The sequence below is a fragment of the Thalassophryne amazonica genome, chromosome 6 (assembly GCF_902500255.1).
Source record: "Thalassophryne amazonica chromosome 6, fThaAma1.1, whole genome shotgun sequence".
Classification (NCBI taxonomy): Eukaryota; Metazoa; Chordata; class Actinopteri; order Batrachoidiformes; family Batrachoididae; genus Thalassophryne; species Thalassophryne amazonica.
Genome location: NC_047108.1, coordinates 31,348,243 through 31,358,410, shown reverse-complemented (window position 1 = coordinate 31,358,410; position 10,168 = coordinate 31,348,243).

Below are 10,168 nucleotides of genomic sequence, written 5' to 3'. Positions count from 1 at the left end.
ACCATTAGAGGGGTGTGTAGAACATGTCACAGCATAGATAAGGAGTTGGCCAGCCAATATATACCCTAGATCTGGTTTCTAATCCTGTTCATGCTGCCTGTCTGTGTCCTTAGACGAGAGACTTCAGACCTGATTTGCTAAAGGTTTGCATGTCTAAAAATGTGCACAGACACCATTGCACTCTCAGATACACCTGCATGCTGAATTACTAATGGTGTACAACAAACACATTTATGTGTCAGAGTTCGTTTGTGATGACATACCAGGTGCATACTGTAAGTAAATGTGCTCCTCCTGATTTCCTTTTTTCAGCAGAAAACAGAAAGGGTCATGGCAAGAAATTATTTAATAGAAAGTCATGTCTGGATTTGATGTAATTATCATTTACACTGAGGAACAGCACAATGTGTAATCAGTTTTAAAATAGATGAGAAAAACATTGGAGAAATGACAGTAAACATAATATAGACAGCATCAGATAAATCAATAAAATACATTATTATGTGGCTAAGGCGCTACGCGGTTCTGATTGGCTGATTTCCCATCTGATATTTTCCCATATCAGACCGTTACCATGACAATTGGTCAGGATCGTGTATCAGATTTGCGACTTTGTTTACAGTTTTCACGGCGTGAAACAAAACAAAACGTGAACAATGAAAATGGAAAACGAGCTCAAAATGAACATGCAAAATGAAATGAAGGCCAACAAGATGAAAACACAGCTCCGAACGGTCAAGAACAGATTGAAAACTTTGTTGAAAACCAGAAAGCTAAAAACACGATTAGAAAAACCAAGTTGGATACGAACATACTCCATAAATATTTAAATAGCATCAGAAAAACCACAGATTGAAATTTTACCAACTAACGACACAAGCTGTTCACAAATTCTTCATGGCGGTAAAGAAAGTGAACGGGTCTGACTACAAGCCCAAAACCATCAGCAGCTTTTCATATTTGGGGTGATACTGGAAGTTCATGTGTTTTTATGTATATATATATATATATATATATATATATATATATATATATATATATATATATATATATATATATAAACAATCCTTATACTGCTATTTGAGTACTGAGTTGTCTTCCATGTATATTACCATCCTGATACAAAGGTGCGTTACATCTGCATCCAGTCATTTAAGGGGATTTCATTTCATTTTGCACTTACATCCATTAACACATGCAAAATCCTCATTTACATACTGCTGTCTCCGTCATATTACCACCTATCAATTGCGCATTTACTCTTAGTAAATCACTTGTAATCTGTCCTCCACCCCTATTTGCAAAAGTTTGGATTGCCCATGCAATTTAGCAGTACTTATGTGGGATCTTCAGAAAATAGGCCCTTAATCTACATCATCTCAGTCCACCCTGCTGTAAATGGGTACTGGCCTCAGCTGAGGAAGTAAGCTTGCCTCACACTTAGGGTTGGGTATTAAAAACGGTTCCTGTTAAGAATCAATGCGAAATTATTCGATCCACCAACATCAATAGCCTTCAGTTCCTTCAGTTCACATTACGCCGGAGTGGCCGCTGTTGTTGGGGGTGTTTATCGGGAAAATGATCATTACTGTATGTTGAATGCAGACCCTTGTCTGCTTGAAGCTTGAAGCAACAAAGCAGAGCTGAAACCTGCTACTTCACTGCTTCTCTGCTTCGCTGGTTCTTTGCTTTGCTGCTTTTCAGAAGTGGCAGGTCCGCAATTTCTTCAGTAACACTCCCTCAAAGCCATTTAAAAATGTCAGAAGTATTTTTCCCATGCAGGGTTTTTCCCATGCAGAGTCCTGGTCATGGTTGTGCAGCGCCAGGGCTTCTTTGTGCCGTAAATGGTTCTAATATCCCCGTTTCTTAACAACCCAGTCGGTGTCCCACAAGGATCAATCCTTGGACCTTTGCTGTTCTCGCAGTACATAAATGATTTACCAAGTGTGTGCAAAGATTTCAATGCACAAATGTACGTGGATGATGTGGTCGGAAATAATGGAATAACGGAAATAATGTGAACGACATCGCCTCAAACTCACGGATGGTTACACAATCTACAACACTGGTTAAATGACACTTGCCTGCAGTTGAATACAAAAAAAAAAACACAGTACTGTATAATGTTTAGTAAACGTCCCACTGACATTAGAAGGTCCAATGTGTTTTTTGACAGGGAGGAGTTGGAGCTGGTATCTCAATTTAAATATCTTGGAGTTATCCTGGACTAAAACTTGTCCTTCAAAAAACATATTAAAAAAGTCAAAAATACAGTAAATTTTAATTTACTAAATTTTAAACATATACGTCCCTCTCTAACAACTAACTGCAGCCGAAACGTATCTCTTTTGCACGGTTTTCTCACATATTGACTACTGTTTCACTAACTGGACATTTGCAGCCACCTTGGTATTAAAATCCATAGAGCAGCTGTATAATAGAGTAGTTAAGATATATGATAGATAATCTAATTCTTATCATCACTGTAAGGTTCTGGAAAAGCACAAGTTTCTAGACTTTAAAAATCTGAAGGTATTCAAATATGCCTGCTTCATACATAAATGTTTACATGGACCAGCACCATCTCCTGTTAAAGAATTCATCGACATAAAAGATTCACAGGGTATGGTACAAGAGCTGACACAAGAGGGACTGTGAGATTACTCATAGAAGGACCACCTTTGGTCAGAACGTATTATCCATAAAAGGTGGGCAAGCTTGGAACAACCTCCCAGTCACAATCAGGGAGAGCACCACTTTCAGAACCTTCAAAGGACAGTTGAAAGCTTGGTTAAGCCGTGGTCACAACCCGCCGTACTTGCACGTACATGCAGTCTACTTGCAAAAATGTGGGCTAAATTTGGCGATCCGTACGTCGTTAAGTACTGCTCAGTACGAATTTAGCAGCACCCAGACACGTGCAGACACGCCGTAGAGGTTTTAGTGCATGCAGAACTTTCGCTGTGGTCAGGCTTGCGGAATTCACCAGCAGTACAGATGACGCACGTTGTGAGTACTGCCTCAGTACGGATTCAAAGCAGCACATTTTCATTCAATTACTATTGAATTAACCAAATCCGTACGGAGGCAGTAGGCTCCTCACCACATACTATGGAATTCAACTGTAGGTATCAGATCTTGAAGATTGTGATACACATATATAAATTAGAATTAAGTTGAAATTTAAAAAGTTGGCACTCAAGTGTGTAGTGAATATATTCCTCTATCAGTGTTTCACACCTTGTGTGACTTTTCACTAACTCTGATGTGGGGAGGCCGACAGACTTGCATGCACAACGCAGTACGCAAGTAAACACTCATACAACTGACCGCTGGCTGGACATGCTCATGCATCGCCGACGCGAAAAACACCTGCCGCTCTGGTCCCACTCATAAAAAAGAAAAGCGACCCTATGCATGCACACACACACACACACACACACACACACACACACACCACACACACACACACACACCACACACACACACACACACACACCACAGCTTTATCATCATCTCTCTTTACCGTTATACTCCTAGAGACGTGCGTTGAACGTACTCCCTCCCTCCTCTTGCTACTGCCTCCATACGTTTTCACAAAAATGTAGTGGCCGTGGCATCCGCAGAAAACGTACGGCAAAAAAAAACGCACGGTGGGTTGTGACCAGGGCTTTACTGGCAAATCAGACATGCAACCATCTGTAGCCTAACTGTGGAGGCACCACTCGAGTTTTTTTCTTTTTTTTTCCAGTTATATGTACACAATGCTCTTGTGTACTTTATGTTAATAAACAGTTTAGTAGTCTTTACACATTAAACTTGTGTAGGACACCCTGTGCAATATTTATACTTGTCCATGTGCAAATGAGTGTATTGGGCAACGTGCAGTACAACCCAGTACTGTAATACGCAATTCAACCAGGCACTGAAGCACTTTGCACGTAGCACTTTAATGCAGTACCTTTGCACCTCAATCACCCATCATCATAAAACTCTTTTGGTTCCTCCACCTGTTGGCTGCTTATTAACGATCAATTGTTGCTACTTTGAATTTGTAAATATTTGTATGTATATTTGGTTTAATTGTTTTCTGTCATGATTGATTTGTTTTGGTATGTTGTGTGTTCTAGTCTGTTTCTGTGTTACTGGGACTATGGATGGAAATTAGCATCCTGCTATAATCCGCATATTACATGTAACTATGTTCATTAATATGCATTGTCCCATTTCAAATAAACATGACTTGACTTGACTTTGTCTACATGAGGGAAAGACATGATATCCCTAAGAATTATGGAGGAAATACCGGGCTGTAGAGTGAGGAGGAGACGGAGTAAAGGAAGAGGAGATATCGTCATATCTGCCTTCCATTGAGATGGGGAATGTAAGATCATTGGTGAACAACATGGACGAATTAACATCACTGTGGGGAGCGACAGTGTTTTTGGTGGGGCTCAGTCTTGTGCTTCATGGAGACATGGCTACACGACAACAGACCAGACTCTGTGGTGAGTTTACCCAGCTTTCAGTTGGTGTGAGTGGACCGGAGCTGCTCCAGCAGTGGAAAAAAAGAAATTGGGGGAGGTCGCTGTCTACATAAACAACACGTGGTGCAATCCTAGACATGTTACGGTGAAGGAGCTTGTGCGTAACCCAGACAATGTCTGGGTTACGCAAAAGCACAAGACATTCTCTAAATTATTTACACATTATTCACTTTGTGTGTTTTTAGGAATCCGCTAGCTTAACGCAGCTACTAGCTCTTAGCCGATTTAGCATGGCGGCTTCTCCTGTCTCTCCCGCACTTTTCTGCTCTGGGTGTGAAATGTTTAGTTATTCCTCAGCCTCCTTTAGCAGTAATGGTACTTGTAATAAGTGTAGCTTATTCGTAGCTTTGGAGGCCAGGCTGAGCGAATTGGAGACTCGGCTCCGCACCGTGGAAAATTCTACAGCTAGCCAGGCCCCTGTAGTCGGTGTGGACCAAGGTAGCTTAGCCGCCGTTAGTTTCCCTCTGGCAGATCCCGAGCAGACGGAAAGTAGGCCGACTGGGTGACTGTGAGGAGGAAGCGTAGCCCTAAACAGAAGCCCCCTGTACACCTCCAACCCGTTCACATTTCTAACCGTTTTTCCCCACTTGGCGACACACCCGCCGAGGATCAAACTCTGGTTATTGGCGACTCTGTTTTGAGAAATGTGAAGTTAGCGACACCAGCAACCATAGTCAATTGTCTTCCGGGGGCCAGAGCAGGCGACATTGAAAGAAATTTGAAACTGCTGGCTAAGGCTAAGCGTAAATTTGGTAAGATTGTAATTCACGTCGGCAGTAATGACACCCGGTTACGCCAATCGGAGGTCACTAAAATTAAACATTGAATCGGTGTGTAACTTTGCAAAAACAATGTCGGACTCTGTAGTTCTCTGGGCCCCTCCCCAATCGGACCGGGAGTGACCTGTTTAGCCGCATGTTCTCCTGAATTGCTGGCTGTCGAGTGGTGTCCAAAAAATGAGGTGGGCTTCATAGATAATTGGCAAAGCTTCTGGGGAAAACCTGGTCTTGTTAGGAGAGACGGCATCCATCCCACTTTGGATGGAGCAGCTCTCATTTCTAGAAATCTGGCCAATTTTCTTAAATCCTCCAAACCGTGACTATCCAGGGTTGGGGACCAGGAAGCAGAGTTGTAGTCTTACACACCTCTCTGCAGCTTCTCTCCCCCTGCCATCCCCTCATTACCCCATCCCCATAGAGACAGTGCCTGCTCCCAGACCACCAATAACCAGCAAAAATCTAAGCATAAAAATTCAAAAAGAAAAAATAATATAGCACCTTCAACTGCACCACAGACTAAAACAGTTAAATGTGGTCTATTAAACATTAGGTCTCTCTCTTCTAAGTCCCTGTAGTAAATGATATAATAATTGATCAACATATTGATTTATTCTGCCTTACAGAAACCTGTTACAGCAGGATGAATATGTTAGTTTAAATGAGTCAACACACCCCGAGTCACACTAACTGCCAGGAACACTCGTAGCACGGGCCGAGGCGGAGGATTAGCAGCAATCTTCCATTCCAGCTTATTAATTAATCAAAAACCCAGACAGAGCTTTAATTCATTTGAAAGCTTGACTCTTAGTCTTGTCCATCCAAATTGGAAGTCCCAAAAAACAGTTTTATTTGTTGTTATCTATCGTCCTCCTGGTCGTTACTGTGAGTTTGTGAATTTTCAGACCTTTTGTCTGACTTAGTGCTTAGCTCAGATAAGATAATTATAGTGGACGATTTTAACATCCACACAGATGCTGAGAATGACAGCCTCAACACTGCATTTAATCTATTATTAGACTCAATTGGCTTTGCTCAAAATGTAAATGAGTCCACCCACCACTTTAATCATGTTCTGACTTATGGTATGGAAATTGAAGACTTAACAGTATTCCCTGAAAACTCCCTTCTGTCTGATCATTTCTTAATAACATTTACATTTACTCTGATGGACTACCCAGCAGTGGGGAATAACTTTCATTACACTAGAAGTCTTTCAGAAAGCGCTGTAACTAGGTTTAAGGATATGATTCCTTCTTTATGTTCTCTAATGCCATATACCACAGAGTGCAGAGTAGCTACCTAAACTCTGTAAGTGAAATAGAGTATCTCGTCAGTAGTTTTACATCCTCATTGAAGACAACTTAGGATGCTGTAGCTCCTCTGAAAAAGAGAGCTTTAAATCAGAAGTGCCTGACTCCGTGGTATAACTCACAAACTCGCAGCTTAAAGCAGATAACCCGTAAGTTGGAGAGGAAATGGCATCTCACTAATTTAGAAGATCTTCACTTAGCCTGGAAAAAGAGTCTGTTGCTCTATAAAAAAGCCCTCCGTAAAGCTAGGACATCTTACTACTCATCACTAATTGAAGAAAATAAGAACAACCCCAGGTTTCTTTCAGCACTGTAGCCAGGCTGACAAAGAGTCAGAGCTCTATTGAGCCGAGTATTCCTTTAACTTTAACTAGTAATGACTTCATGACTTTCTTTGCTAATAAAATTTTAACTATTAGAGAAAAAATTACTCATAACCATCCAAAGACATATCGTTATCTTTGGCTGCTTTCAGTGAAGCCGGTATTTGGTTAGACTCTTTCTCTCCGATTGTTCTGTCTGGAGTTATTTTCATTAGTTACTTCCTCCAAACCATCAACATGTCTATTAGACCCCATTCCTACCAGGCTGCTCAAGGAAGCCCTACCATTATTTAATGCTTCGATCTTAAATATGATCAATCTACACTCAACAAAAATATAAACGCAACACTTTTGGTTTTGCTCCCATTTTGTATGAGATGAACTCAAAGATCTAAAACTTTTTCCACATACACAATATCACCATTTCCCTCAAATATTGTTCACAAACCAGTCTAAATCTGTGATAGTGAGCACTTCTCCTTTGCTGAGATAATCCATCCCACCTCACAGGTGTGCCATATCAAGATGCTGATTAGACACCATGATTAGTGCACAGGTGTGCCTTAGACTGCCCACAATAAAAGGCCACTCTGAAAGGTGCAGTTTTATCACACAGCACAATCTCACAGATGTCGCAAGATTTGAGGGAGTGTGCAATTGGCATGCTGACAGCAGGAATGTCAACCAGAGCTGTTGCTCGTGTATTGAATGTTCATTTCTCTACCATAAGCCGTCTCCAAAGTTGTTTCAGAGAATTTGGCAGTACATCCAACCAGCCTCACAACCGCAGACCACGTGTAACCACACCAGCCCAGGACCTCCACATCCAGCACGTTCACCTCCAAGATCGTCTGAGACCAGCCACTCGGACAGCTGCTGAAACAATTGGTTTGCATAACCAAAGAATATCTGCACAAACTGTCAGAAACCGTCTCAGGGAAGCTCATCTGCATGCTCGTTGTCCTCATCGGGGTCTCGACCTGACTCCAGTTCGTCGTCGTAACCGACTTGAGTGGGCAAATGCTCACATTCGCTGGCGTTTGGCACACTGGAGAGGTGTTCTCTTCACGGATGATGCGAAGGAGATGTGTTGCACTGCATGAGGCAAATGGTGGTCACACCAGATACTGACTGGTATCCCCCCCAATAAAACAAAACTGCACCTTTCAGAGTGGCCTTTTATTGTGGGCAGTCTAAGGCACACCTGTGCACTAATCATGGTGTCTAATCAGCATCTGGTATGGCACACCTGTGAGGTGGGATGGATATCACAGCAAAGGAGAAGTGCTCACTATCACAGATTTAGACTGGTTTGTGAACAATATTTGAGGGAAATGGTGATATTGTGTATGTGGAAAAAGTTTTAGATCTTTGAGTTCATCTCATACAAAATGGGAGCAAAACCAAAGTGTTGCGTTTATATTTTTGTTGAGTATATCTTTATTAGTTGGCTATGTACCACAGGCTTTTTAAGGTGGCAGTAATTAAACCATTACTTAAAAAGCCATCACTGACCCAGCTATCTTAGCTAATTATAGGCCAATCTCCAACCTTCCTTTTCTCTCAAAAATTCTTGAAAGGGTAGTTGTAAAACAGCTAACTGATCATCTGCAGAGGAATGATCTATTTGAAGAGTTTCAGTCAGGTTTTAGAATTCATCATAGTACAGAAACAGCATTAGTGAAGGTTACAAATGATCATCTTATGGCCTCAGACAGTGGACTCATCTCTGTGCTTGTTCTGTTAGACCTCAGTGCTGCTTTTGATACTGTTGACCATAAAATTTTATTACAGAGATTAGAGCATGCCATAGGTATTAAAGGCACTGCGCTGCGGTGGTTTGAATCATATTTATCTAATAGATTACAATTTGTTTATGTAAATGGGGAATCTTCTTCACAGACTAAGGTTAATTATGGAGTTCCACAACGTTCTGTGCTAGGACCAATTTTATTCACTTTATACATGCTTCCCTTAGGCAGTATTATTAGACGGTATTGCTTAAATTTTCATTGTTACGCAGATGATACCCAGCTTTATCTATCCATGAAGCCAGAGGACACACACCAGTTAGCTAACTGCAGGATTGTCTTACAGACATAAAGACATGGATGACCTCTAATTTCCTGCTTTTAAACTCAGATAAAACTGAAGTTATTGTACTTGGCCCCACAAATCTTAGAAACATGGTGTCTAACCAGATCCTTACTCTGGATGGCATTACCCTGACCTCTAGTAATACTGTGAGAAATCTTGGAGTCATTTTTGATCAGGATATGTCATTCAATGCGCATATTAAACAAATATGTAGGACTGCTTTTTTTGCATTTACGCAATATCTCTAAAATTAGAAGGTCTTGTCTCAGAGTGATGCTGAAAAACTAATTCATGCATTTATTTCCTCTAGGCTGGACTATTGTAATTCATTATTATCAGGTTGTCCTAAAAGTTCCCTGAAAAGCCTTCAGTTAATTCAAAATGCTGCAGCTAGAGTACTAACGGGGACTCGAAGGAGAGAGCATATCTCACCCATATTGGCCTCTCTTCATTGGCTTCCTGTTAATTCTAGAATCGAATTTAAAATTCTTCTTCTTACTTATAAGGTTTTGAATAATCAGGTCCATCTTATCTTAGGGACCTCATATGTACCATATCATCCCAATAGAGCGCTTCGCTCTCAGACTGCAGGCTTACTTGTAGTTCCTAGGGTTTGTAAGAGTAGAATGGGAGGCAGAGCCTTCAGCTTTCAGGCTCCTCTCCTGTGGAACCAGCTCCCAATTCGGATCAGGGAGACAGACACCCTCTCTACTTTTAAGATTAGGCTTAAAACTTTCCTTTTTTGCTAAAGCTTATAGCTAGGGCTGGATCAGGTGACCCTGAACCATCCCTTAGTTATGCTGCTATAGACTTAGACTGCTGGGGGGTTCCCATGATGCACTGAGTTTTTCTTTCTCTTTTTGCTCTGTATGCACCACTCTGCATTTAATCATTAGTGATTGATCTCTGCTCCCCTCCACAGCATGTCTTTTTCCTGGTTCTCTCCCTCAGCCCCAACCAGTCCCAGCAGAAGACTGCCCCTCCCTGAGCCTGGTTCTGCTGGAGGTTTCTTCCTGTTAAAAGGGAGTTTTTCCTTCCCACTGTCGCCAAGTGCTTGCTCACAGGGCGTCGTTTTGACCGTTGGGGTTTTAACATAATTATTGTATGGCCTT